This window comes from Pleurodeles waltl, chromosome 5, assembly GCF_031143425.1.
Source record: "Pleurodeles waltl isolate 20211129_DDA chromosome 5, aPleWal1.hap1.20221129, whole genome shotgun sequence".
NCBI lineage: Eukaryota > Metazoa > Chordata > Amphibia > Caudata > Salamandridae > Pleurodeles > Pleurodeles waltl.
Genome location: NC_090444.1, coordinates 1,452,292,466 through 1,452,314,458, shown reverse-complemented (window position 1 = coordinate 1,452,314,458; position 21,993 = coordinate 1,452,292,466).

Below are 21,993 nucleotides of genomic sequence, written 5' to 3'. Positions count from 1 at the left end.
CAGTGTCTGTTTGTAGATTCTCGCGAAAATGTCTTTAAAGGTGGCGGTTATGCTGGTATCATTTTTATCATTTAACGCCTCTGCATAGGCGTACTTGCACAATGTGTCTATGACTGTTTATATATACCTTACGCCGTTGTTATGTTTTGCTAGATCTTGAAGACTGATTATGTCCACCTGCCACTGCTAATCTAGCTGCGTGCTAACAACTGTGGCCCTCCTCTTAAAACGTCTCCTGGCTGGTTTGTGGAGTGCATACACCTCTTCCCCCGCTAACCAAAGCTTCACCCTGGATCGGTTTACAGATTGATTTTCAACTCGAGCCCTTCTAAATAGAGCTTCGGAGCCTCCGAAGCTTTCAACCCCATGTGTGTCGTAATAAAGCTTCCTAAAGCACACCCCGTCATGCTGCCACATCCCGCAACCAAGAAATGAAAGACATTTGTTTTGTGTAAGGTCATTTTATTAAACATAAAAAACAATAAATAAAAGTGGGTTAGCACTACATAAACACTGTGTACTTTACATTTCGCTGTACATAGCTTATAGCGGTCGCCGCTGCTGGACACCTTGAGGCCTTTTGACGATGTATACATAGTGTGATACATGTTACACATATTACTCAGAGCAGTTCCTTTTACTAGGTCTCAGCATCACAAGCTTTGATATTTTTGAAGCTATACACTCAATAGTGCTAGACATGACTTTGCGCTCCCCTCGCCTATAACTCTGGATGTTCAGGAAGCTGACAGCATTTACCAGTTTATACAGTTCTAGGTCGGACCTTTATTTGTGAAATAATCTTCAGTCAGGAGTTCCAAAGCACGGTGTAGCCCAGTCCGTGGTGAAAGTCTTAACTCATGCGCACTGTCTTGGGCCGCACTCCAGTATTTATTCGCTGCGGGTAGCCACGCGTTGATACACCAGTTGGCGATACACACAGGGCTGTCGCACTGCAACGTAGGTGGAGGTTCCGTAATGTTCAGATACCGCAGAGTCACAGGGTTTATTTCAGCTATTCTCACTTTAATCAGCTCAGATATCAGCCTCCCAATACAGATGTAGCCTGGGTGTAACTCATAGACATCTTGCACCGCAACACTCTGATTCTCGCACTAAAAGTGAGTAAGTATGTAGCGTTAAGTAACACCGTTATGGTTTGCTATCCACGACATCTGTTCTTTTTTTAAAACAACTTTCGTGCGGCTAAAGACCTAATTCTTCTATTTTTATAATAAATATCACACATTTGTCTTTCTATGACCCTTTCTATCAAGCTTTTGTCAAAATAGGTACACAGCCACTGCATATGTTTGAGTTTTGAGCAGGGCTCAGCAGCGCATCTGATATCATTGACCGATGCTGCCAAGACCTTAATCATATCGAAGTGGAAACCTTTCTTTACAGCTGACAACCCGTACACCACCCTTAACAACTTATATACCGTGTGTGGGTCTAACCAGCTACATATGTGTTGAATTGTTCTTGCAGTGTAAGACTTGTATAGACAGTTGTGAGCCCCTTGCTGTGGCTCATTAATTGTATGCCCCTAACACAGGTTATAATAGTTAGGTTTAACACATGTGTTCACAACGGTCGCCACAAAACCTTTAACAGGCCATATGGCATCGTAGGGTAGGCCCCGCGTTTCCTTTTCAAAATCGGTGCTATTGTAAGTGCTGACACATTTCTTACGCTGCTCTTTGTTCTGGCATGTAATACTTTCAGTCTGTCTGGAACAGCATAAGCAGTGAAAATTTACGTTGTTGACCTTTGGCGTAGACCCCTCTAGAGCATCTCTTTCTGCAGTTGTTTTCAATGGTTCAAACAAAAAAGCAAAAGACATACTATTAGTTAAAAGTATGATATCTGCGCATACATGATCATTGTCTATAGAGTTTTTACTAACCTCAGCATTTTCACTACACTCAGCGGCTGCTCTGAAATCTTGTGCATCGCACAGGTCCATTGGAGTATAGACGACTTTGGATTTTACATATGTCGGCTGTACCATGACTGCCTCTGGATCAGGGTATCCTGAAAGCCCATGTATTCATAGATCGGCGACTTCAGAGGTGCTACACCTTCTTCATCTTCAGTGTCATTGAAGTTGACTTCATCATTTAATTAATCTTTTGAGGCTTCGCTGTCGCTGCTATCAACTTTGATTGGGTATACCAGCTGCGGCAAGTCCTTGAGGCTGAGCTTTTCAAGCCGCTGTCAGAGTTCCTCTTGAACCCCAGTAACAGCGGAACCCCCATCTTTAGGGGCAGTCTGCAGTGCATTCTCATCCAACACCAAAGGTGCTAGGGTCCGAAAATATCTATTGATAGGGTTCTGGGCTCCTGGGACGCTGGCTTTTCTGGTGAGTGGATTGTATCTCTTCATATTGCCTAGACAATCTATTTCAGCAGTGGTCCACAATTTGGCATGCTGCTCTAACCGACTCCTTATACGTATTCTATGGTTCAAAAAGGGCGCACGCCTCTACAACACATAGTGGTCACACACTCTCCTTGATGGCTCTAATACGCTGCTGGGGTTACACGTGGTGCTAATCACATGTCACAGCTTTTGCAGCATTTGCCCAGCCCCTCTTTTTGGATTAGCCAGCAGTGTGGAGGTTTGGCCTTACACTCCCAATGTGCCGCCCTGAGAGGAGGCCCCCAAGCAGCCACTTGGGCCTGAATGTCTGACCGGTCCAGACCTGTCCTCTTAGGCCATGAAACAGGTTGCATACCAGCACAGCCCTCATTTCACACAGCCCATATATCTAGACACCGGGGCTAGGACCCTGATACATGACTATCACGTGACCCCTGATGTCACATCCCACATGACTCACCTACACCTACGTCAGTGCCTACGTCAGCACGGGGCAGGGGCACTCACGTCACTACATACATCATTGTGTACGTCATTGCCTACGTCATCGCGGAGAGGGGCACCTGTCAAAAGTTTGATGAAAGGTATCCCTTCCAACTACTAGTGAGGCTTCAGACTTTGTTAAGGCATAGAATAAGTGCTGGCAGAAATCAGAGAAAACCGCCTTGAGAACATTGATGAAGGCTAGCGAGCAGTCCTACTTGACTTCAGTAATGGGTGCAATATGAGTATCACAGAATCCTACAGAACCGGCTTACAGAATGAGTCAGCTACCAGAAACGTTCCTCAAGAGGACTTGATCATTACTTCACAAATTGCTGCCCTGTATTTGAATGTAATGATCTGTCTTATTCTCTCGTAAACTGTTGTTTTTTTTCTTTTACCCTTAGCACATTTGATCTTTGATGTCTATATTGTCCTTCTGAAAAAATAATTGATGTTGTCATGTTAAATTTCTTATATACAGAATTGTTGCCCTGATACCCAAAGACCTTGAGAAGATGTAACTTAAGAGATAGCAAAGTGCATGACTAATTTTGGATGAGGGAAAGGTTGCTGAAGTACATAGACTCTGGGGCATATTTAAAATGAATTGGCATAGGGCAGCGCAACAACTATTTTTGCTGCGCTGCCCTATGTCAATTCGAAAGGGCAAGAATGCAATGTACTTATCAGATTCTTTGTTTTTGTAACTCACATGTACAAAAATATTCCCAGCATAGTTTTCAGTCTTATTATGTAACATTACATAAATGTCATATTTATATCTCCAAAAGGCACTGATGAGTTTTTCCTATACTGTAAACTATTGTACATTTATTTTTAAGGTGTGTGATCGCTCTCACATAAGGCTAGTGTGATATTTTATCCTAATCTGCCATACAGAGTTGTTTTCATCTGGTCAGTTGTTATTAATAAAGTCAGTACAATATGTATATTGTAATAATTATTTTGACTACATACTTATGGCTCTTGCAAAATAATCACAGGAGTCAAATACACAACCCCTGCATGCAGTAGGAGGGGTGCTGTACTTCCTGTCTGGCTCTCACAATCTGCCCCTGGATTGACATTTGGAATTAAGTTCATAACACTTTATTTTTGCAGATCTGAAGAAAGTAAGACATCAGAAGTGTTGTTTAAAGTACAAAATATTTTATGTATTGTGGTATTTGAGATTTAAACCACTTCTCTATTTTGTATGATCTTGTGGGCCTCTTGAAAGACGTCCATGTGAAAAAGTAGCCTCTTTCTAGGTTGGTTACCCCCATTTGTTTTTCAGTGTTTGTCAGTGTGTTTCTACCATTTCACTGGGATCCTGCTAGCCAGGACCCCTGTGGTCATAGTTTGAGATCTATTTGTCAGTGTGTTTTTACTGTCTCACTGGGATCCTGCTAGCCAGGACCCCAGAGCTCATAGTTTGTGGCCCATGTGTGTTGTCAGTATGCTTGACTGTGTCACTGGAGGTCTACTAACCAGAACTCCAGTGATTATGTTCTTTCTGTTTACCAAATGTGTCACTATAGTTTAGGGATTAAATATACCAATTCTAATTGGCACACTGGTACCTCCTTATAAGTCCTGGTATATGGTAACTAGGTACCCAGGGCATTGGAGTTCCAAGAGTTCCATATGGATTGCAGCATTTCTTTTGCCACCCGTAAGGAGCTCATACAAACACTCCTTCAGGACTGCCACTGCAGCCTGAGTGAAATAGTACACACACTATTTCACAGCCATTTTCACTGCAGCAGGTAACTTTTTGTAATTCTAATTGTAACAGTATTTATATAGCGCTTACTACCCGAAGCGCTTTTTGGAGAGTAGCACGCTACTCTAGAACCCAAGAGGAATTAGTGGTGTATTAGTATAGGGAAATATGAGTTCAGTTTTAGTATTTGTCTGAGCTAATTTGAGCAGAGGATTTGTGGGTTTATTAGTTGGATTGACTAGAGTTATGGAGGGATAGAGAAGGGAAGAATCCAAATGTGTTAATTGGAAGTTTATAGTAATATGATGAGGTTTGGGATGAGTAAGGGAGAGAGGGAGGAGGGAAGAGTCTGTGGAAAGGGTTAGGGAGATCATAGTAGCATGGGGGGTTTTGGATGAGTCAAGGTGTGTTAAATGAGGGAGAATTTATTAGGATTGTTTGGGAGATCATGGTAGTAAGGTGAGGTTTGGGTGAGCTAGATGTGGAAGAGGAGGAATGAGCTTAGGCAGGGTTATTTTGAAGATGAGTGTAGTAGAATGGGTTTGGGATGAGTCAAAGTGGGGATGGAGGATTAATTGATAGAGACATGACATATGGTGATGGGTATTGTAGGAGGCTGGACTGGCTTGTAGTGAGTACCTAGGGGTACTTGCACCTTGCACCAGGCCCAGTTATCCCTTATTAGTGTATAGGGTGTCTAGCAGCATGGGCTGATAGATAATGGTAGCTTAGCAGAGCAGCTTAGGCTGAACTAGGAGACGAGTGAAGCTCCTACAGTACCACTAGTGTCATATGCACAATATCATAAGAAAACACAATACACAGATATACTAAAAATAAAGGTACTTTATTTTTATGACAATATGCCAAAAGTATCTCAGTGAGTACCCTCAGTATGAGGATAGCAAATATACACAAGATATATGTACACAATACCAAAATATGCAGTAATAGTATTAGAAAACAGTGCAAACAATGTATAGTTACAATAGGATGCAATGGAGACACATAGGGATAGGGGCAACACAAACCATATACTCCAAAAGTGGAATGCGAACCACAAATGGACCCCAAACCTATGTGACCTTGTAGAGGGTCGCTGAGACTATTAGAAAATAGTAAGGGTTAGAAAAATAGCCCACCCCAAGACCCTGAAAAGTGAGTGCAAAGTGCACTAAAGTTCCCCAAAGGACATAGAAGTCGTGATGGGGGAATTCTGCAGGAAAGACACAAACCAGCAATGCAACAACAATGGATTTCCAGTCGAGGGTACATGTGGAACAAGGGGACCAAGTCCAAAAGTCACAAGCAAGTCGGAGATTGGCAGATGCCCAGGAAATGCCAGCTGTGGGTGCAAAGAAGCTGCTACTGGACAGTAGAAGCTTAGGTTTCTGCAGGAACGACAAGGGCTAGAGACTTCTCCTTTGGAGGACGGATCCCTCACGCCGTGGAGAGTCGTGCAGAAGTGTTTTCCTGCCAAAAGACTGCCAACAAGCCTTGCTAGCTGCAAATTGTGCGGTTAGTGTTTTTGGGTGCTGCTGTGGCCCAGGAGGGACCAGGATGTCGCAAATTGTGTCAGGAGACAGAGGGGGCGTCGAGCAAGACAAGGAGCCCTCTCTACAGCAGGCAGCACCTGCAGAAGTGCCAGAAACAGGCACTATGAGGATGCGTGAAACAGTGCTCACCCGAAGTCACACAAAGGAGTCCCACGTCGCCGGAGAACAACCTAGGAGGTTGTGCAATGCAGGTTAGAGTGCCGTGGACCCAGGCTGGACTGTGCACAAAGGATTTCCACCGGAAGTGCACGGAGGCCGGAGTAGCTGCAAAGGTCGCGGTTCCCAGCAATGTAGTCTGGTGTGGGGAGGCAAGGACTTACCTCCACTAAACTTGGACTGAAGAGTCACTGGACTGTGGGAGTCACTTGGACAGAGTTGCTGGATTCAAGGGACCTCGCTCGTCATGCTGAGAGGAGACCCAGGGGACTGGTGATGCAGTTCTTTGGTGCCTGCGGTTGCAGGGGGACGATTCTGTTGACCCACAGGAGATTTCTTCTGAGCTTCTAGTGCAGAGAGGAGGCAGACTACCCCCGCAGCATGCACCACCAGGAAAACAGTCGAGAAGGCGGCAGGATCAGCGTTACAGAGTTGCAGTAGTCGTCTTTGCTACTATGTTACAGTTTTGCAGGCTTCCAGCGCGGTCAGCAGTCGATTCCTTGGCAGAAGGTGAAGAGAGAGATGCAGAGGAACTCGGCTGAGCTCTTGCATTCGTTATCTAAAGTTTCCCCAGAGACAGAGACCCTAAATAGCCAGAAAAGAGGGTTTGGCTACCTAGGAGAGAGGATAGGCTAGCAACACCTGAAGGAGCCTATCAGAAGGAGTCTCTGATGTCACCTGGTGGCACTGGCCACTCAGAGCAGTCCAGTGTGCCAGCAGCACCTCTGTTTCCAAGATGGCAGAGGTCTGGAGCACACTGGAGGAGCTCTGGACACCTCCCAGGGGAGGTGCAGGTCAGGGGAGTGGTCACTCCCCTTTCCTTTGTCCAGTTTCACGCCAGAGCAGGGCTAAGGGGTCCCTGAACCGGTGTAGACTGGATTATGCAGAAATGGGCACCAAATGTGCCCATGAAAGCATTTCCAGAGGCTGTGGGAGGCTACTCCTCCACTGCCTTCACACCATTTTCAAAGGGAGAGGGTGTAACACCCTCTCTCTGAGGAAGTCCTTTGTTCTGCCATCCTGGGCCAGGCCTGGCTGGACCCCAGGAGGGCAGAAGCCTGTCTGAGGGGTTGGCAGCAGCAGCAGCTGCAGTGAAACCCCTGAAAAGGCAGTTTGGCAGTACCAGGGTCTGTGCTACAGACCACTGGGATCATGGGATTGTGCCAACTATGCCAGGATGGCATAGAGGGGGCAATTCCATGATCATAGACATGTTACATGGCCATATTCGGAGTTACCATTGTGAAGCTACATGTAGGTAGTGACCTATATGTAGTGCACGCGTGTAATGGTATCCCCGCACTCACAAAGTCCGGGGAATTGGCCCTGAACAATGTGGGGGCGCCTTGGCTAGTGCCAGGGTGCCCTCACATTAAGTAACTTTGCACTTTACCTTTACCAGGTAAAGGTTAGACATATAGGTGACTTATAAGTTACTTAAGTGCAGTGTAAAAAGGCTGTGAAATAACGTGGACTTTATTTCACTCAGGCTGCAGTGGCAGGCCTGTGTAAGAATTGTCAGAGCTCCCTATGGGTGGCAAAAGAAATGCTGCAGCCCATAGGGATCTCCTGGAACCCCTATACCCTGGGTACCTCAGTACCATATACTAGGGAATTATAAGGGTGTTCCAGTAAGCCAATGTAAATTGGTAAAATTGGTCACTAGCCTGTTAGTGACAATTTGAAAGAAATGAGAGAGCATAATCACTGAGCTTCTGCTTAGCAGAGCCTCAGTGAGACAGTTAGGCATCACACAGGGAACACATACCTATAGGTCACAAACTTATGAGCACTGGGGTCCTGACTAGCAGGGTCCCAGTGACACATAACAAACATACTGAAAACATAGGGTTTTCACTATGAGCACTGGGCCCTGGCTAGCAGGATACCAGTGAGACAGTGAAAACACCCTGACATACACTCACAAACAGGCCAACAGTGGGGGTAACAAGTCTAGAAAGAGGCTACTTTCTCACACAACGCCCCCCCAAACGAAGGACAATAAGGCTAACCTTGGCCAGTTGAGACTGAACTGAACTGTTCCTTGGTGGCGTTGGGTCCCTCTGTGTAGTGCTGCGATGACCACATTTTGTAACTCCTTTGTCCCAGTGTCCTGGTACTCCCATGGGTGATTCCTGGTCTTCTGAGGGCTCTCTGAAGTGCTGACAGCCCCTCTGTCTCCTCAGTCTGAGTTGAGACCCCAGGTTCCTCCTGGGTCCGGGCAGCCGCTCTTTGATACAAAACACATTCTTGTGCGAACCAAGGCTTTTTGGCAGAATCCAGCGATGCAAACAGCCTGCGTCCAACGACTCGACGTTTGACATCTCTTGCACCAAGGAGAAACCTGCAGCTATCTTCTTTGGTGCATTTCTGTACTTTTCTGCCAACCGGAGAATCCACTTTTGCACCTTCTTCCAGTTTTGCAGGGGCTCCTGTTCTTCCTGGACTCTTCATCGACTTCTGGACTTGGTCTCCTCTCTCCACAGGTCTTCAGGTCCAGGAATCCTTTGTTGGTTGCTTGCAGTCTTGCTTGGTTCTTGCATAATCCTTCACCATGACCTGTAATGCGTCCTGAGGAAACTTGCTGCACTTTACTCCGTTTTCCCAGGCTCTGGGGTGGGGTACTTTACTTACCTTTGGTGTTTTCCTACACTCTCAGCACCACTCTACACACTGCACTTGCCTAGGGGGGAATCCGACGTTCGCATTTCACTATTTTAGTATATGGTTTGTGTTGCCCCTAGGACCATTGCAATCTATTGTTTTTCACTGTTTGCACTATTCTATGACTGTTTACTTACCTCATTGTTGTAATTAGTGTATATATTGTATATAATACTTACCTCCAGAAGGAGTATTGCTTCTAAGATATTTTTGGCCTTGTTTTTGGTTACACTGAGTATTGTCTTTTCTTGTGTATAAGTACTGTGTGGCTATAGTAGTGTTGCAAGAGCTTTGCATGTCTCATAGTTCAGCCTAGGCTGCTCTGCTACAGCTACCCGTAGACAGCCTAATCTGCTAGACACTGCCTACATTTCACTAATAAGGGATAACTGGAGCTGGTATAAGGTGTAAGTACCTTAGGTACCCACTACAAACCGGGCCAGCCTCCTACAATCCGCAAAATGCCCGGGAGAGGAAAGGCAACCCAGGGAAAGATTTTGATTAGTTCATACAGATGTCTTTATTTAGCAAAGAATGATTCCTTCCTTGTTGCATCATTTGCCTACTGCATTTTCCTGTGATTACGAATGTTTGGCTACCTCTCTGACTTTGCTGGTTTTCTGTTATCAGAATGTCATCATCATATTCAGATGAGAACTCTACTCCTCTTCCTGCAAGTCAGCCACCTCAGCAAGCCAAGGAGTCCTTGGTCTGGCAATTTTGTTCTGATGAGGCCTGGTGGGAATAAAGTATCTGCTAAATATGTAATTTCTAAGATATGCAAAAATGAGTGCAGTAGGGGAAGCTGGAACAAGCAATATTCCATGAGCCCCAGTAGGGTGTGGTGACATTTCAGAGCTATGCACCCTCAATGCCTTGCTCGATCTGAGGTAGCCTGTGCTGCAGAGCTTGAAAACTCATAACGTGCATCCACATATTTTCAACCTGGTAACACTGTGCCTGCCCAGGTACTCACCGCTCAAGCAGATAACAACCCTGCATAACTGATCAAAGCCCTTTTTTCTGCTTATGCAAGCAGATTATTTTTCCATCTGAGACAACCAGCACAACACAGCACAGGCTTGTCCATGAGGCAGTAGTTTGTTTTTTTAATACTTTTTTCTGCATTTTTCTCCCCTTTATTTTGAAGGAGATGTTGTTTTTTAACTCCTGCTGTCTTGTTTTTGTTCTGGGATAAATCCAAAGTTCAGGCCAGTCATGATGGAGGTCAGGCCGGCTACAGAACCCATGCAAGGTCTACCTTGGATGGAAGAAGCGTCAATGACTAGGGTTCAATGCGTGGAGCAAAGGAGGAGATGTGCCGTCGTTCATTGAGGCGATATAGGCAATTAATTGGTTCTGAGCTGTGCAGTGCCGAGGCAAAGTTCAGGCAGTGCTAGGCTTTGAGGTGAAGTGTCATCATCGAACTGCTGAGTTGGAGCAATGCATCGGTGCTCAGCCACTCAGGGTCGAAGAGGCATCGGAATTTGTGGACGATGTGTTGCTCACTCGGCACTGCAGTGTCTGTGATTCAGACAGCAGCAGCAGTGCATCACCGCAAAGTTGTTGATGCAGGGATTTTCTTGGGTTGCAGCATGCTTACTTCCAAGAGCATAGGACTGGATTGGCACCACTTGGCCGCGCAGGACCCTCAGAAGAAAGAGTCAAGTGCTTATTGCAGGCAGTCCCTGAGATGGCAGGAGAACTGGGTGCAAGCCAACAAGACCCTGAGTCACTCTGAGTTCCGATGAGAGGGGTCCAGTCCTTCCTCAGATGGGCAGGGATCAGCAGGTATTAGGGTATTTCATCAAAGCAGAGAGCAGTCTGTGAGAGGGCGGTTCTGACTATCTGGTCTGCCCTGATTTTTCGCTTTTTGATCACCTGGTTTTTGACCTTTTACTGTGTGCGAGCCTCATAGACAGAGACCTACCCACAGTAAATTTGTGGTAATAAGGACTGTGTGTGTTTCCTGCCAGTGCAGCCTTGCTAAGAAAAGGTTGCTGTGGCACAGCAAGAGTAGGAGGCCTCAAGCTGGTTACACATGATCACGTGTGCATACGCATTTGCACACATGTGAGGGCTGCGCAGGGAAGATTCCCGGCATGCGCAGCCCATGAACTGCACTTAGGTAGCATGGTACAGAAGGAACTATGCAGAATGGGTGGTGACCTGGAGTAGGCCGCATGAGATGGGCGTACAAATGTGAGAGATAGTCAGTGTGCTTACTTTCTTTCACTGTAGGGTCACTCCATTAAATGTCAATGGGAAAGAATGGCCCACTGTGCAACTAAGAACCCCTAGGGTCCACTGTGACTAGAGTCCCAGAGTCACACCAATGTGATTTATTACCTGTATGAAAAGTATAATGTAGTGGGTTACAAAGGTATAATTGCACAACTTATGGGTCATCCAGGAATGTCAGCTTTCTCTGACTCTCTCAGGATTAGGGCCAATTACTGCTCTGTCCAGCTTCCTGAACAGGACCTTGCATCAATCAGCCAGATGTCAACCTGTGCCAGGAAATGGGTGGAGAGACCCTGAAAGGAATGTCAGGGAGGAGGGGATGGGAGTTTCAGAGCACATGTGGCACTAGCTCCTGGTTGACATCATTTTGAGCTATCCCAGAAGACTGTGCAGGAAGGCGGGGACAGGGGCAAGCAAGTAATGTGGCACATCTGGATTGGCCAGAGGTGCAGGCCTGCTGGACACTTCTACCCCCACATAAAAAAGGTCTTGCAGAGGGAAGAGCTCTCTCTCTTGGATGTGGTTCACTGCAGGACACTGGAACTGAGGACGGACATCATGGACAACTGGAAAGAAGAACGTCCTGACTGTCCCCTGGGGCATGGACTCTCACCCTGAAGGACTTCAGGCCCAGTGAGGTGCATGCAAGGGTCAGGGAAGTTGGCCCTGTTACCCCCGTTGAGGACCAGGTGGGGGAAAGACTGGGCTGGCGCAAGGAGATCATGCTGCCCAGAAGAAAAGGAAGGCACCCAGAGGAAAGGCTGGCGTGGGGAGTCAGTGGGACTGGCTCCCTACAATCTGGGAACAATCTATGCCAGGATCTTAGACCCTTCTAGGCCAGACTTTGATTAGTTCATATAGATGTCTTTATTTAGCAAAGAAAGATTCCTTCCTTGTTGCATCATTTGCCTATTGCGTTTTTCTGTGATTACAAATGTTTGGCTACCTCTCTGACTTTGCTGGTTTTCTGTTATCAGAATGTCATCATCATATTCAGATGAGAACTCTACTCCTCTTCCTGCAAGTCAGCCACCTCAGCAAGCCAAGGAGTCCTTGGTCTGGCAATTCTTTTCTGATGAGGCCTGGTGGGAATAAAGTATCTGCTAAATATGCAATTTCTAAGATATGCAAAAATGAGTCCAGTAGGGGCAGCTGGAACAAGCAATATTCCATGAGCCCCAGTAGGGTGTGGTGACATTTCAGAGCTATGCACCCTCAATGCCTTGCTCGATCTGAGGTAGCTTGTGCTGCAGAGCTTGAAAACTCATACTGTGCATCCACATATTTTCACCCTGGTAACACTGTGCCTGCCCAGGTACTCACCGCTCAAGCAGATAACAACCCTGCATATCTGATCAAAGCCCTTTTTTCTGCTTATGCAAGCAAATTATATTTCCATCTGAGACAACCAGCACAACACAGCACAGGCTTGTCAATGAGGCAGTAGGTTTTTTTTTTAAAAAAAATTTCTGCATTTTTCTCCCCTTTATTTTGAAGGAGATGTTGTTTTTTTAACTCCTGCTGTCTTGTTTTTGTTCTGGGATAAATCCAAAGTTCAGGCCAGCCGTGATGGAGGGCAGGCTGGCTACAGAACCCAAGCAAGGTCTACCTTGGATGGAAGAAGCGTCAATGACTAAGGTTCACTGCGCGGAGCAAAGGAGGAGATGTGCTGTCGTTCATTGAGGCGATATAGGCAATGAATTGGTTCTGAGCTGTGCAGTGCCGAAGCAAAGTTCAGGCAGTGCTAGGCTTTGAGGTGAAGTGTCATCATCGAACTGCTGAGTTGGAGCAATGCATCAATGCTCAGCCACTCAGGGTCGAAGAGGCATTGGAATTTGTGGAAGATGTGTTGCTCAGTCGACACTGCAGTGTCTGTGATTCGGACAGCAGCAGCAGTGCATCACCGCAAAGTTGCTGATGCAGGGATTTTCTTGGGTTGCAGCATGCTTACTTCCAAGAGCCTAGAACTGGATTGGCACCACTTGGCAGCGCAGGACCCTCAGAAGAAAGAGTCAAGTGCTTATTGCAGGCAGTCCCTGAGACTGTAGGAGAACTGGGTGCAAGCCAACAAGACCCTGAGTCACTCAGTTCCGATGAGAGGGGTCCAGTCCTTCCTCAGATGGGCAGGGATCAGCAGGTAGCAGGGTATTTCATCAAAGCAGAGAGCAGTCTGTGAGAGGGCGGTTCTGACTATCTGGTCTGCCCTGAAAATTCACTTTTTGATCACCTGGTTTTTGACCTTTTACTGTGAGCAAGCCTCATAGACAGGGACCTACCCACAGTAAATTTGTGGTAATAAGGACTGTGTGTGTTTACTGCCAGTGCAGCCTTGCTAAGGAAAGGTTGCTGTGGCACAGCAAGAGTAGGAGGCCTCAAGCTGGTTACACATGATCACGTGTGCATACGCATTTGCACACATGTGAGGGCTGCGCAGGGAAGATTCCCGCCATGCGCAGCCCAAGAACTGCACTTAGGTAGCCTGGTACAGAAGGAACTATGCAGAATGGGTGGTGACCTGGAGTAGGCCGCATGAGATGGGCGTACAAATGTGAGAGATAGTCAGTGTGCTTACTTTCTTTCACTGTAGGGTCACTCCATCAAATGTCAATGGGAAAGAATGGCCCATGGTGCAACTCAGACCCCCTAGGGTCCACTGTGACTAGAGTCCCAGAGTCACACCAATGTGATTTATAACCTGTATGAAAAGTATAATGTAGTGGGTTACAAAGGTATAATTGCACAACTTATGGGTCATCCAGGAATGTCAGCTTTGTCTGACTCGCTCAGGGTTAGGGCCAATTACTGCTCTGTCCAGCTTCCTGAACAGGACCTTGCATCAATCAGCCAGATGTCAACCTGTGCCAGGAAATGGGTGGAGAGACCCTGAAAGGAATGTCAGGGAGGAGGGAATGGGAGTTTCAGAGCACATGTGGCACTAGCTCCTGGTTGACATCATTTTGAGCTATCCCAGAAGACTGTGCAGGAAGGCGGGGACAGGGGCAAACAAGTGATGTGGCACATCTGGATTGGCCAGAGGTGCAGGCCTGCTGGACACTTCTGCCCCCACATAAAAAAGGTCTTACACAGGGGAGAGCTCTCTCTTTTGGATGTGGGTCACTGCAGGACACAGCAACTGAGGACGGACATCACGGACAACTGGAAAGAAGAACATCCTGACTGTCCCATGGGGCAGGGACTCTCACCCTGAAGGACTTCAGGCCCAGTGAGGTGCATGCAAGGGTCAGATAAGTTGGCCCCGTTACCCCCTTTGAAGACCAGGTGGGGGAAAGACTGGGCTGGCGCAAGGAGATCATGCTACCCAGAAGAAAAGGAAGGTACCCAGAGGAAATGCTGGTGTGGGGAGTCAGTGGGACTGGCTCCCTACAATGTGGGACCCGTCTAGGCCAGGAGGCCTAAAAAAAGTGCTCCTGGTGGCAAGGGCTTGTCACCAGGTGCTAAAAAAAACCAGGATCATCAAAATCGGCCCTTGGAGACCTGAGATATCCCAAGGAGAAGGTCTATGATCTCTGACCAATTTCCGAGTCAGCAGTGATGTGCATGGGTCTCCACTGCTGCTTCAGTCAATGCCCCCAGGGTGGGCCAGGGACAGGGGGCTGCCCCAAGAGGAAGAGGAGCTAGGGGTGCCATCGCACTCCCTCTGTTGCAGAAGAGGGGGTCCCGGACCCTATCTCAGGCCCCCATGAATTCTGGTCCCTTCATGGAGACAAGTGGAGCGCTGTCACACACACCCCTCGCCGCAGTGGTTAAGGGGCCCCATGTGGCCAAAATAATGTCGGGGAGCTCCGTTGTGCGCCAGTGAACCGAAGTAAAGTCAGAGAGCACCACCGCGCCCCCCTGTGAAAATGGAGGATAGGGGCACCGGACCCCATCCTAGGGCCAAGTCAAGAATGATGGCCCTTTCACACCCCCCAGTGAAGATGGCTGCTGGCTGTCGAAGGGGCTGATGAAGCAGGCAGGGAGCGCAGTTGCGCTCCTTATGAAGATCGCCCTGGCACCCCAGACTCCAGCACAGGGCCCCACCCAGAAGTTGGGGCACCGTTGCACCCCTGTGAAAATGGCCCAGGGCCCCCAGATCCCATCTCAGGGCCCCATGAATAGAGGGTGCTCCCCACGAAGGTGAGGATGGGCCCTGGACCCCTCCCTGGGATCTTGAGGATGCAGAGGAGGAGGGGAAGTGAGTCGCACCCACCAGGCAGCCCGGCCGGCCGCACCCACTGCACTCTTCTGCCCGCAAAAGCGGGCAGACACCAAATGAAGGGGCGGCCCCTGCTGCAGCACCTGGATGTGCTGGCCATATGGGGAGCCAGTGGGGGCAGTCAGGGGTGGCCTACCTGCACTGCCCTTGACAAGGAACTTCTTAGCTTGTATTGAGCGGTGTCCAGTTGGGACTGGGCACCCCCAAGAGGTGCACATCCGCCTGGTGTACATCCAATCCGGCTGCATCACAGCTCTTCCCAGCGCAGCAGGAGAGCTTCTCATCTTGTATGCACCATGCCCCACATTGCTTTGCGGAACACAACTATTGATTTTGGCTCCTAGCCAGCTTGTGGTGGCTCCAGGAAGACAAGGTCACCACCAACGGAAAGTAAATGTATGGGGGAGCTGCAGGAGCAACGCAGCCTTCTCCCAAGTTTTGGAGGAAGATAACCCCCCAAGGGTTCTAGTGTACGTTTAAACACACCTGTGCTGAAACCTTTGTTTCTTGCTGGTGGAATCTACATCCTTTAGGGCTGAAAATCTGCAATTGCAAGTGCTTTTACTTCAATATATGGAAGTGATAGCATGTTATGCTAAATGTATTGCGAAAGTGTGTTGTCCCAGTATTGGGGCCAATGGTATACCTTGAGAAAGGTAATAGGACAAGGCACCTTCTGGGGGTGCAGGATGGTTTTACAAAATGTTATCAAAAGTAATCTGATAGTAATCTGGAAGTAATCTAATAGTAATCCTAACCACACTTCAACATGCACATACAGGTTCTTGTTCATGCTTATTTGAGTAATAAGACAGACAGCCTCCTCTTATCAAAGTAGATGTACTTTATTGAAAGATTTGGGTGTTTGCATTTCAACTTACAGTCAAATATTGCATTGGAATACAAGGAAATAATTTGCCAGGTGTGTTGTTGGGTTATGTTTCCCCTCGGGGGAGACAAGAATGATTACACAATGTCATCTAAGAGCAATTCCATCAATTTGTGTATATTTTTTAATTGTTACGTAGTATTGAGTAGTGTGTGTGTAAAAAATGTACTTTCGCTTTATCAAAAGAAAAGCACAGACTGAACAATCAATTATTGAGTGTCATGCTTGTGTGCTGGAGAATGGGGATTAATAGCCAACACCACCTCCACTGAGTAAGCCTTGGACTGCTCGGCAACACTACCCTATGAGAGTCAAGCACTGCAATGGGGTGTTTGGTTCCTAGCGGTGGTCGGGTGCGAACCCATTACTCATGCAGGCCACATAACTAATGACCCATCTTCCAAAACAGTCCTTCTTGGAAAGACATCCAGCAGAGTAGCACTTCTTGTAGCACAGCAGTCCTTACTCCTGGCAGAATTCTTCAAATGTCCGGTAGTGTACTGCTTAGGTAGAGTCAGAGACCCACTCCTTATACCCACATGGGCTTTGAAAAGAGGTTACTGTAAAGAAGGGTCTTTGGAGTACGCGTAGGTCCCTTTTTCTTCAGCCCTAGCTCTAGACTATCAGTAGGGGATACCCAGCCCTTTATTTGGAGACAGGCACTCCCTATTCAGATGTAAGTGTCAGCTGTCCTATACCCTTTCTGCCCAGAAAAAGCCATCAGAATGCAGATGAACGCAGATGAGTGCTCAGACACACCTCACATTCCTGTGTTTGGGCTGGCTGAAGGAAATACACAAAGTGTAGCTGTCACCCACCCCAGGCGTTTATTGGTGACAGGCTGCAGGCACACAGAGCTATAAGAGCTGAGAAATTGCCACTTTCTAAAAGTGGCATTTCTAAATAGCAATTTTAAATTTGACTTCTCCAGTAAAGAGGGTTTATCCTTACAATGTTATTTATATAAAATGTGATGAATCTACTCTTATCAGGAATTACATCTTACATCTTAAAAGTAAATTAAAGAGTTCCCAATACTAGCCTATGAGAGGAGTAGTCCTCAAAGAAGTGAAAAATGACTTTCTATATTTTACTTACATAGCACCCTACCCTATGGGATACATAGAGCCTACCTTAGGGGTAACATATGCAATAAAAGGAGAATTTAAGGCTTGCCAAGGGTTTTTAAATGCCAAGTCGAAGTGGCAATGAAACTGCCCATTTATAGTCTTCAGTGGCAGGCCTGAAACATACTTAAAGTGCTACTTAGGTGGGTGGCACAATCAGTTGTGCAGTCCCACTAGTAGCATTTAATTTACAGGCCCTGGGTATATGACACACAACTTAACAAGGGACCTACAAGTAAATTAAATATACCAATTGTGGGTACACCAATGTCATCATTTTTAGGGGAGAAGCACATGCACTTTTGCACTGGTCAGCAGTGGTGAAGTGCTCAGAGTGCTAAGGACAACAAAAAGATAAAGCAGAAATGTGAGGCAAACAGGCAACATGGTTTAGGAAGACCACCCTAAGGCTGACAGGTCTAACAGCAGCGCTGTGTAAATCCTGATTTCTGATATGTAAGGAAGCATTGTCTTCTGCAATAAAACCCATTTCCAGGATATCTTGGATTTACAGTATGGTGTAGTGAACCAGTGGCATCTGTCATCATACCTCTCCTTAGAACAACAAGGATATGTAGTGCTGCTTGTAAAATGATTCAAGTCTCTGCTAGCATATCTTAACAGGGTAAGAACTGTCACTAATAGGGTTTGAGAGAAATGTATCTCTCTTCTAGTACCTATTCACATGCTCACGGGTATGCATAGTAGACTGGACAAAAAGGCTTTCAGGATAAGCACAAATGCTGAACCACATATGAAATGCTGCAGAGTGAGCACTGCCTGTGGGCACATTTGAGAGAGGGCATGAGACTTGGATGGTCCCTGGAATCCATTTACATGGAGACCCAGTCACGCACTCCAGCCACCTGAGGGGTTGTACCTGGAATTTCTCCATAGTTTGCCCAGTCCAACAGCATTGAAAGACCGGACTGTGGAATCTCCATTCTGTCTTTCTGTCTTTCACTTCTGAAATCTGTAGCACATCCCGGCCACCCCCACCGCCCCCCATTTTGACGTGTGCCATTTCTGTAATACTACAACTCACTGTAGGATATAAAAGAGGATGGCTAAAGGATAGGATATCTGTCATAATTTGATTGAATACACAAGAGCAATGGTATGAAAGCAAAAAACGTGTCTTTAAAACCGGTGATGTGGGATAACAGTCACATGACATGAAAAACAGTTACTCGTATGCATTTGAAGCCAACTGGCAAGTGAAAAAAAAGCGAATGACTAAAAGGTGATTGAATGAAATTTCATTAAAGACGTGGTCAAATCAGGTTTGTATTCCTGCTGAAATGCGACGAATAGTGAAGAAAACCTTTGAAGCTCATTTCTTCACTGCATGCTTGGTGATATACACAGAAGACAATTATTTTGTGAACTCACAGATAAAGCGACAGAATTTGCTCTGGTATTTTGCTTTCTTTGAAATGCAATCTTCTGCTCAGTTTTAGTGCTGCCATCTGTGACATTTAAAGGCATCACTAGAGGGGATGCACACAATGAGACACAGCGCAGCCTTTGAAGAAATATTATTGGAAATTAAAAACACATTTTAAACAGGTTTGTGTTCAGTAAAATCACTGTAATAATGTTAATTAGCATTTGCTAGGATGTGTACAACGTAGATGGTCATAGTAATTGTATCTCGAAAAAATTAAGATCGAAGCTTTTTTTAATTCTTTTATGTGAGAGAGTATTTGAACAACAAAGCTTCATTGATGGTTCTTTAAATAATAACTTAAAATGCTGACGTTGAGGCCGTTTTTCTGATTTGTTATTCTGATGCCATTATGAATACTCAATGTTATTTCATCCTCACAGGGGTATTTGTTATTATAATTATACAGCATTATTATTAAATATAATTAAAATGTACACTGGAGATGGACAAGTACACATGAATGATCAGGGAAAGCTGCATATGCTAAAGAACGCATGTCCAAAGGGGAATCCTCTATGGCAAATATTTATACTTTTTGAAGCAAGCCAGCACCAGCGCTGGTTTGCTTGAAAAAATGTACCGCTGGCTAACACCATTCCAACACGCCAGGCGGGCGCCTTATTTATGGATTGACATTAGTCAGCACTGAAGCCTGGTTAGAGTAAAAAAAAAATACTCTAACTGGGCAACGCAGGCGTAGGGAAGAATGGGGTTGTGTGTTCAAAAATGGTGCAAGTCAGGTTAGAGTCAAAAATCATGGCTCTAACCGGACGTGCGCCATTTTTTGACGCACAACCCCCATTGAAATGACTCCTGTCTTAGGAAAGACAGGAGTCATGCCCCCTGACTAATGGCCATGCCAAGGGGACTTCCATTCCCTGGGCATGGTCATTGGGTAGTGGCATGTTGGGGGGCCCAAGTTAGGCCCCCCTATGGCACTTAAAAAATAAAATACTTACCTCTACTTACCTGCACTTACCTGGGATGGGTCCCCCCATCCATGGGTGTCCTCCAGTGGTGGGCGAGGATGGCAAGGGGTGTCCCTGGGGGCAGGGAAGGGTACCTGTGGACTGCTTCCATGGTCAGAGACCATGGAAATGAGCCCACAGGTCCCTTAATGCCCGCCCTCACCCAGGCGTTAAAAAACGGCGCAAATCAGGCTGTGCGCCATTTTTTAAGGCCCGCCCTCTCCTGTGCATCATAATTACACCAGAGTATAAATAAGGCGCTCCTGCCCTAAAGTCATTTTTTTGGACGGGAACGCCTACCTTGCATGTCATTACCGCAAGCTGGTTTCAGGCATCCAGAAAATGACGCACACTGCTGAATTTTGAGGTTCGCGGGGTCAGGCGTCAAAGTATAAATATGGTGTTAGGTTTGCCCCACATTTGCATCAAAAATGTTGATGTAAATTCGGTTGAAACAGAGTATAAATATACCCCTATGTTTTTTTAGATGCTTTTGAAGACGGAGATTACTGCATATCAAATAGAATTTTGATCACCGCATTTAGTAACGTTTCTATTTAAGCTCGTCGACTATTTAATAATGTTGGACGAGCATATCACACTTTAAGGCTAAAATATAATGATAAAAAACAGCAGGTTTGACAAGTACAACTCAATCAGTTACAAAGGTGTATTACAGAGATAAGTGACATTACATATTGGAGGTGGTTATAATATCGCAGTAGATCATCGGTATTGTTGAATTGTGTGTATAAAGCTGCAGTGCATGTTGTCATACCGATAGAAAATTACAAGGTAATTGTCCTCCTTGAGTCTTATATTATTGATGCATGGTAGTCTCATTACAATTATGAACCTCACTAATAAAAGTGACCACCTACACCTTCATTTATGATTAATCTATAATTGATTGAATGTACATTATCTACTATTGTTGTTCTTGGTTTTAGAGGCACAAGGGGGTTTATTTACAAGCCCCATGCGGCGTTAAATTTTTTTACGCTGTGGCAGTGCAAGCAGTCCCCTGCACTGCCCCACATTACAAGCTGACCGAATAGGACCATTGCGCTAGTTTGTAAAGTCCTGCACCACACTATACTTGCACCAGGAATAATGTATGTAGGGAAATTTACTACATTTCACTGTGTGGTCCTGCGATTTCAATGTGTCAAAAATGTAACACCTGCTCAAAGCAGGTGCTAAACTGACTCAGAGCTTTTTAACATAGGAGCCTTACATGCATTGCTCGAGCAATGCGTCAGTTTAGTGCCACAGATGCATCAGAATGTGTGATGCATTTGTGGAAACGTGCGCCATGGAGACCTTTTCATAAATACAGCACTACCATGGTGTTATTAAAGGCTCCAAGGCTAGCGCAAGAAAACTGGTGTATTGATTCCGATGCACCAGTTACTTGTAAATTGGGCTCAATGTGTTTTATGATAATTGGAATAGAAATAGTACACATGGTAGACACAACAATGGTTGTCATAAAATCGGACTGAAATGTACAAGATAATGTAGAATTTTCACACATTTAAGCCACACTCATTTATAAGAATTAATGGCACTCCATAAGCTTAGCTTGATATTTGCATTACAGTGTTTTAACATTCCAATGGCCCATTGCAGACACCTTCATCAAGATTAAAATCTTCAGGTCTAAGTAAAATTATTTTTAATAGATTTAACTAGGGTTTGTGTATGGGTACATGGCTGGTCTAGTATGTGGCCAAGGTTTTTTTGTAATTAGATTGCCACAGAGAATCTAGATTTATTTACTACAAGCCTAAGGTCGGTCCGAAACAGTCCATAAGGCAGAATGCATTGTAATTAAAATGTTGGACGTGCACTTTTAAGGTTTACATGTCCTGGTAGTGAAAACCCCCTAAATTTGTTCTTTTCCTACTGTGAGGAATACCTCTTCCATAGGATAATATTGTGTTACCTTATTGTGAGAAAAAAGGCTTGTTGGTTCAGCAGGGTTGTTACTCCTGCTTCTGCAACAGTCACATTCTTTGTCAGGTTGAACCACTAAATTCACTAAATAAACCTGTGGTTAACCCTCTGGTAGCTGGGCACAAAAGCAGTTAGGCCTAACATAGAGGCAACACAAGTAGTTATGC